The sequence below is a fragment of the Trichosurus vulpecula genome, chromosome 9 (genome assembly GCF_011100635.1).
Source record: "Trichosurus vulpecula isolate mTriVul1 chromosome 9, mTriVul1.pri, whole genome shotgun sequence".
NCBI classification, from domain to species: domain Eukaryota; kingdom Metazoa; phylum Chordata; class Mammalia; order Diprotodontia; family Phalangeridae; genus Trichosurus; species Trichosurus vulpecula.
This window is the reverse complement of record NC_050581.1, coordinates 152,981,758-152,990,815: the sequence shown is the minus strand read 5'-3', so window position 1 is coordinate 152,990,815 and position 9,058 is coordinate 152,981,758.

The window sequence follows — 9,058 nt, the reverse complement described above, 5'->3', positions numbered from 1 at the left end:
GGACTGAAAGGTTGCTGTAGATCTAGTTTACCAGAATTTCAGCAAAACATTTCATGTAATCTATGTTATTAGAGAAATGTAGGTGCACTTAGGTAGATGCAGAATTGGTCAAATGCCCAAAACCAAAAGTAAGTTCTTGTCAACTTGGTACAAAGTCTCTATAGGAATTCCCCAGTCATCTATATTGGCTCTATACTATTTGATATTCTTGATTTTTTTTCATGAGGCAATTGGGGTTAAGTGACTTGCCCAGAGTCACACTGCTACTAAGTGTCAAGTGTCTGAGGTTAGATTTAAACTCAGATCTTCCTGACTCCAGGACCAGTGCTCTATCCATTGCACCATCTAGCTGCACCTATTTGATATTCTTATAAATGACTTGGATAAAAGGATAGATCTCATGCTTATCAAATTCACAGATGACATAAAACTTGAAGATTAGCTAACATGTCAGATGTGAGAGGCAGGATCCAAAAATCTCAACATTAGAATGCCACACTAAATCTAATTAGATGAAAGGGAATAGGTGCCAGTGTAGTTTGGACAGCATAGTATAGTGAGTAAGTAGTGGAATTGGAGTGAGAAGATCAGGTTCCAGTCCATACTCAACCACTTATTACCTGTGACCTAGGGCAAATCACTTATGTTCTCTGGACTTCATTTCACTCATATGTAAATGAGGGAATTTTATTAAATGATTTCCTTCCAGGTCTAAATCTATGATTCTCTGATATTATACTTGGGTTCAAAAAATCAATATGATAAGTACAAGATTAGGAAGAACTATAATCAGTAGATTAGCTTAAAAACAACTTTTATTTTCAGTAGAACATAAGCTCAAATGATTCAATATAGAAGACAAAAAAAAGCTAATGCACTTTTAGATGATGTTAAGAGAGGCAAACTATTCAGGACTAGTGGATAAGGCCATATATGGAGAACTGTGTTCATTTCATGGTACCACAGTTTAGGAAGGACATTGAAAAGCCAAACATTGTCCAGAGGAAAGCAACCAGAATGGTGAAAGGCTCTGAGATCATGGCATAGGAGAATTGGTTAGAGAGAGTAGAGATGCTTAGCCCAAAATAAGATAACTGAGGGAAGATCAGAGGCCTGTCTTCAAGTATTTATAGGGTTGTTATATGAAACGGGGATTAGATTTGTTCTGCTTGGTCCCAGAGGGCAGAACAGGGAAATGGAAGTTGATGAGAGGCACATTTTAGTTTGATAGAAGCAGAGGTGTCCTGGTAAATGTTTAACAACCATATGCATCAACACACTTTTAAATTTCATCTGCATTATTAATACTTTAAGTCAAGACAATGAACAAGATGACAAACCAAGCCCTGATTTGCACCATTTGCTAAGGTATAAATGAATGCCCACATGGAAAATTTAACAGTCAGCTCTCTTAAACCTGTTGGAGCTGGTTCCATCACACCCTTGAGGATGAGGAAAACCTTCCAATGAGTGGGAGCTATCCAAAGGTGGAGTGGGCTTTCTGTGGTAGTAGGATTGCTCTCATTAGAGATAGGTAAGGAAAAGCCAAAGGGCCATTTATCGAGTATGTTGGTGAAGGGATTATGGATTAGGTGTCCAGGGTCCTTTTGGAAGTGGACATTTTGTGATATTATAATCTCTTTCATTCACTCAATAAATCAACAGCCATTTTGCTACACACCTACTACGTACCAGACATAGTGAAGCAGTCTCCATCTTCAAAAACTTACATTCCAAAGAGGGAGACAAGATTGACACATGCTAGAATATACCAAGCTTTCAGAGGTCAGATACAAAATCATCTGGGCAACAGGGAAGACACCAGCAGCTCTGAGGACCAGCAAAGGCTTCATGCAGAAGACATTGCTTGAACAGAGTCCTGAAGAAAACCACCAATGCCAAGAAGCAGAAGTGACAAGGGACCACATTCCAGGCAAGGTAAATGCCAGTGAAAAGCTTTAGAATTGGGAACAGCAAGAAGACCAGTTTGGCTAGACCATAGAGTGCCTGGAGGAGAGCAGTGTGTAGTGAGGAAGCGAAGGCAGGAAGTGATCAGGCTGTGGAGCTTTAAATATTGGAGCACTCTATATTGGATCCAAAAAGTTCTGCTGAAATTCTATCCATCGTTAAAGGCTCAAATTAAAAGCTACAATGTCTCCCCTCATCGTCTCCTTCTACATCAGGAGATTTGGGCCTTTTTGTGCCATGGAACCCTTTGGCAATCTATGAACTACTTCTCAGAATGTCGTTTTTAAGTGTATAAAATAAAAATACATTGGTTTATAAAAGAAACCAATTATGTTTAAATACAAATTATATTGAAAAAACAAATTTGTGGACCCTCGGTTAAGAACCCCTACTCTACATTGAATTCATACCACTCATGTGTTTTTATAACACCTTTTCTTGCATTATTTTTATGTGTGTCTTATATTTCTTACTAGATTATTCATTCAACAAACATTTACTAAGAGTCTATTATGGAAGAAGCCAGGTGGTAAAGTGAACAGAGCACAAGCCCTGAAGTCATGAGGACCTGAGTTCAAATCCGATCTCAGAAACTTAATAGCCATGTGACCTTCAGTAAGTCACTTAACCCCAGCTGCCTACAAAAAAAGAGTCTATTATGTTTCCAACCCTGCATTTGGTGCTAGGGGTTCACGGAGGCTATATTCAAATCAGGAGTTATGATATATACAGAAAAAATAATAATATAATTTAGAATTAGCACATAATAAGGGCCCAATAAGCACCGGATAATTGATCGAATAAAAAGTGCAAAGGAGTGAAACAAAGAGAAGACTCAGAGATTCAGGGATGATGGAATCATGTCTAGCTAGGGTGAAAGAATGGAATTAGAAGGATCTTCATGGAAGAGTTCACACATAAGCCTTTAGAGATAGATAAAAAATGCCAACAGATGGATATGTGAATGAAGTTAGACACTGGATAGTAAAGATTATGTTTTAGACAGTTTTGTAGACCTCCCAGTGCCTAGCACACATTAGACATCCAGAAATTATTTGTCAAATGAATGTGTCTCGATAATACAATCTTCACCCTGGATAAATCGTTTAACCACTCTGAGACTCAGTTCCCCAGCCACAAAATTGGAATGATAACAATGCCAGTAGTACCTATTTCACAGCCTTATCATGGCATTGCTTTTGGATGCTCTATTAATACTGAACCTACTATGGACACAGAATTCGCTTAGTCTACTGCAGCTTAGAACACCCAAGCTCAAGAGATTCACCAGCCTCAGCTTTCCCAAGAGCTGGGGTTTCAGCCATAGACCACCATGCCAGGCCTTTAAACTAACTTTAATGGACAGATTGAAATATGAGGATAGATGAGTTTGTTAGAGTTGGGATGGGAGGAAAGAGGGAAAAGTCTACCCCCAACCTATCTTTCCATCCATTCACTCAGCAGAATTTTCCAGCCTAATTGGCTGCTGGTCAGGTTTACAAAGGCCAAGAGGCAGAAGACTTGGGTTTTCGTCTCACCTTTGTACACAAGGTGACCAGAGGCAATTCACTTTCTCAGCAGTCAAACGATGAGGATAATCTGGTTCTGGATAATTCCAGATAACAAGAAATTTTAATGATTTTTTTTCTTTTTTATGAAAGTCTGTCTAAATGCATTATGCCAGTAACTCTCATGTGAGAGACTCTTAGGAAATAAAGGGCTCCAAAATGATTGAGGATCTCAGGCTTATAGTCCCCACTCAAGAAACCCAGGAAAATCATGACCTGAACCCTCCAAAGTCACTTCCTCCCCCATAGAAGAACAGATGATGGCATTGAAAAAGACAAATTGTATTGAAATGATAAGGATAAGACAAACAAAGACCCTTGGAAAACCAATGGGAACCCAACAAAGAACAACCCTATCAAAGATCTCTATGAATCTAAGTCACAAATAGTCCTCCATATACACACAGGTCCTTTCTATAACTTCTCCCCTATTCCTTTTCCCCATGAGTACCTCTGGGGGTTGCTTCTTCCTATCTGCTACTGCCCTCTGCTGCTAGAGTGTCTCCAGTGGTCAAATTCTCTCTGCACTGCCCCATCGTCAACTATGGCACCTTGCAAAGCACCAAATGTTGTAGCCTATGGAGGTATGACAATATTTCTGGCAGAACTCCAGCACATGTTGCCTTTGGGAACACCATTAACTTGGGAAATGAGAAGAGAAGGCATTTCACAGCAGCCACTACACATATTTCCCTGCCTTATTAAAGAGAATGCACTGAAAATAATTTAGCCCTTTCTTGACATCACCAAAATAGTTTCTAGTTCTGTGTTTTCAAATATCTACTAGACATTTCCATCTGGGTGTCCTCCCCATGTCTCAAACTTCTCAGGTCTAGAACTTAATTCACCACCTCCTCCCTTCTCCTAAACCCTACCCAAAAACCCTATCCCTTTTCCCAAATTCCCTTTTTCTGTTTTTCTCTAAATGATTACTTAACTCCCCCACCATATATGAGCTGTAGTTGTCTGCTACCACTACTGACATTCTGGAAAAGGATCTTAACAATGCTACTGGATTGGGACAACAGAAAACTGCAGAAGTGAAGCTGAGTGGAAAATGGAAGGATTTGAGGAAATCTGAGAGATGATACTGGAATCCTAACTAGCACACGACTGTAAGTGAAAATCTGTACCAGTCTCTGGCAAAGGGTAACAACTCATGGGAGACTTCATTCCATTCTTCTTCTCTCTCATATCTCTTTTCACCTCCCTCTTTCCCTTCTCTCTCTCTCTCTCTCTCTCTCTCTCTCTCTCTCTCTCTCTCTCTCTCTCTTTCTCTCTCTGTCTCATTTCTGTCTCTGTGTCATTTTGCTCTCTCTCTGTCTCAACTCTCTCTCTCTGCCTCTTTGCATCTCATTTCTCTTTTTCTATTTCTCTCTTTTGCTCTTTCACTCTTTCCCTCTCAATAAACTTCTATTTTTCCAATTTTGAAAACCATATTATTCAAGGGGAGTTAGTGACAAAACACTAGGTGGTATCATATGTAGATGTTCAGAGTGGGGACAAGGCAATGTTGTGAGAAATTCCCCAGTGTGAGAGCCATTCCCAGGGGTGGAGCCAAGATGGCAGCATGAAAACAGCATCTTACCGGAGCACTCTCACAAGGTCTGTCAGATTCCTATAAAAAAGTTAATTTGAGCAGATTTGAGAGAGTTAGAAACCGTGAGCAGTCTGCATGGGGCAAATCTCCCAGCCGGGAGAGTCTGAAAGGCTGGAGGCATGAACCTGTAGGCTCGGAGAGTGCTTGGTGCGGAGCTGCTCCAGACCAAGGTGGAAGCGGCTGGCCGGGAAATCCATGTGAGAGACGGGCTGGGAGAAAGTTGGGCACCCGAAACCGGTGGAGATCCCCAGGCCTCCCAACACAGGATGGCAGTCTGTGGAAGCGACGAGAGGCAGCGCAACGCCATCGGTGGGGAAACACCAATTCCTGACGCTTACAGCCCAGAACCTCGGCTTCTTGAACTTCCGGGAGGCGTAATGTCCAGGTAAATAGCTCTAATCCCTCCCCTCCCCACCCAGAGAATTCCTCGGGAAAAAAAAAAGAACGCTGGAACTGAGCAAAAAGTAGTGGGGCTTCAGTGGTCAAATAGTAGAAGTTCATTAGTCCCAGAGGGGCAGAGCTGGCAGGGGTCAACACCAGGAGCCCAGACGTATACTTGCTCCCCCAGTGGAAGTGCCAGACATCAGCTCAAACAACAAACAGTTGAGACCATTGCTGGAAAGCAACAGTGCTGGAGAGCACCCATAGGGAGTGAGATGTCAGGGAGCCAGACCCCAACTCCACACCTCAGGAAATTGAAGGCTATAATTCTAGAGTCACAATCCCCAGAATAATAAAGCTGGGACAGAGATCCCTGAGCCCCAAAGGCAGAAATTTGTTGTAAACCCAGGAAAAGGCAAACCAACATGAAGAAGAACACAAAAAAACTGAGGACAATAGATTCTTTTTATGGAGACAGGCATGATCAAAAATACCAATTTGGAAGAGGACAGCAATGACACTATAGATATATCTGATACCTCAAAAGATAATGTGAACTGGTCTCCAGCCCAAAAAGCATTGCTGGAAGAGCTAAAGGAGGATTTTAAAAACCAAATTAGGGAGGTAAAATAAAACATGGAAAAAATGGAAAAGTCCCTAAAGAATAAGATTGGCGAAATGGCCATGGAGATTCAGAATCTAAATAGAGAAAATGACACCCTGAGAGGTAAAATCAACCAACTGGAAAAGGATACTCAAAAGCAAAATGAAAACACTAACTCATTAAAAATTAGAATTGAGCAAGTGGAAGCTAATGAATCTATGAGGCACCAAGAAGTAGTAAAATAAAATGTAAAGAATGAAAAAATAGAAAAAAAATGTGAAATATCTGATTGGGAAAACAACTGACCTGGAAAATAGATCCAGGAGAGACAATTTAAGAGTTATTAGTCTACCAGAAATCCACGATGAACAAAAGAGCCTTGACAGTATCTTCGGAGAAATTATCAAAGACAACTGCCCAGAGGTCCTAGAACCAGAGGGCAAAATAGTCATTGAAAGAATTCACCAATCACCCCCTGAAAGAGATCCCGAACTGAAAACACCAAGAAATACTATAGCCAAATTTCAGAACTACAAACTCAAGGAGAAAATACCGCAAGCAGCCAAAAAGAAGCAATTCAAATATCGTGGAACTACAGTCAGGATCACACAGGATCTCTCAGCTTCCACATTAAAAGACAGGAGAAATTGGAATATGATATTCTGAAGGGCAAAGGAGCTAGGACTACAACCAAGGATCAACTACCCAGCAAAACTAAGCATAATTTTTCAGGCAAGGAGATGGACATTCAATGAAATAAGGGAATTCCAGACTTTCCTGATGAAAAGGCCAGAACTCAATGGAAAATTTGATCTCCAAATACAAAACTCAAGAGAGACATAAAAAGATAACCGGGGGAAAACCCCCACAAACCTTATTAACCAATAAGGGCAGGTTGTTTGCATCTTTATGTGGGATTATATCATCTTATGTATGTTTTATATATATATACATATATTTGTCAGTCTTGAGAATGGTACAGCTATTATGACAATTGAAAAGGATACACATAGATTGTGAATGCCTGTATAAATTAACTGGTGTACGGATAAAAAACATAAGTAAGAGATGTAAAGGGAGGGCTATGAGAGAAGAGGTAAGGAGGTAGTAGAAAAGGGTAAATTACACCAAATGAAGAGGCACAAAAACATATTGTAGTAGAGGGAAATAAGGGAAGGAGAAGAGCAGTATTTGAGCTTTACTGTCATCTGATCTGGTTCAAGAAGGGAATAACATACTCTGATAAGTTTAGAAATCTAACTTGTCCTATGGGAAGTAGGAGGGAAAGAGGGAAAAAGGGAGGGGGGTGGTCAGAAGGGAGGGGAGAAGTAGCAAGTGGGAAATGGTAAGATAAGGGAGGGGAATAAAGAGGGAGGGTAAACTGAGGAAGGCAGTGGTCAAAAGCAAAACTTTGTTGAGGAGGAGAAGGGGAAAGGGAGAAATAAAAGCATAAACAGGGGGAAATAGGATGGAGAAAAAGACACAGATAGAAATCATAGCTGTGAACGTGAATGGGATGAACTCTCCCATAAAACAGAAGCGGATAGCAGAATGGATTAAAAAGCACAATCCTACAATATGCTGTTTACAACAAACACATTTGAAACAGGGGGATACACACAGAGTAAAGGTAAAAGGCTGGAGTAAAATATATTGCACCTCAGCTAAAGTAAAAGAAGCAGGTGCAGCAATCCTGATCTCAGACAAAGCAAAAGTAAAGATAGATTTAATTAAAAGAGATAAGGAAGGACATTATATCCTGCTAAAAGGCACCATAAACAATGAAGCAATATCATTGTTTTACATATATGCACCATGTGGTAAGGCATACAACTTCTTACAGGAGAGGTTAAGGGAGTTACAGGAAGAAATAGACAGCAAAACTATATTATTGGGAGACCTCAACCTCCCCCTTTCTGAACTTGATAAATCTAACCTCAAAATAAATAAGAAAGAAGTTAAGGAGGTAAACAATTTTAGAAAAGGCAGATATGATAGACCTCTGGAGAAAACTGAATGGGGATAAAAAGGAATATACTTTCTTCTCAGCGGTACATGGCACATACTCAAAAATTGACCATGTACTAGGGCATAAAAACCTCACAATCCAGTGCAGAAAAGCAGAAGTAGTCAAAGCACACTTTTCAGATCATGATGCAATAAGAATTATTTGTAACAAAGAACCATGGAAAAATAAGTTAAAAATTAATTGGAAACTAAATAATCTAATTCTAAAGAATGAGTGGGCCAAAGAACAAATCAGAGAAACAATTAATAACTTCATTCAAGAGAATGACAATAATGAAACAACATATCAAAACTTAGGGGATGCAACAAAAGCAGTTCTTAGGGGAAGTGTCTTCATGCTTACATGAATAAAATAGGGAAAAAGGAGATAAAAGATCTGGGCATACAGCTGAAAAAGCTAGAAAAAGAGCAAATTGAAAATCCCCAATTAAATACCAAATTAGAAATACTGAAAATCAAAGGAAAGATTAATAAAATTGAAACCAAGAAAACTATTGAATTAATAAATAAAACAAAGAGCTGGTTTTATGAGAAAATGAATAAAATTGATAAACCTTTGGTCAATTTGATTAAAAAAAAGAAAGAAGAAAATCAAATTGCCAGTATCAAAAATGAAAAGGGTGAGTTCACCTCTAATGAAGAGGAAATCAAAACAATAATTAAGAATTACTTTGCCCAATTGTATGCCCAAAAATTTGACAACCTTAGAAATATGGATGAATATCTACAAAAACATAAACTGCCCAGGTTAACAGAAAAGGAAGTAAAAATTCTAAATAACCCCATCTCAGAAAAAGAAATTGGGCATGCCATAAATGAACTCCCTAGGAAAAAATATCCAGGGCCAGATGGTTTTACATGTGAATTCTATCAAACATTTAAAGAACAACTAATTCCAATACTTTGTAG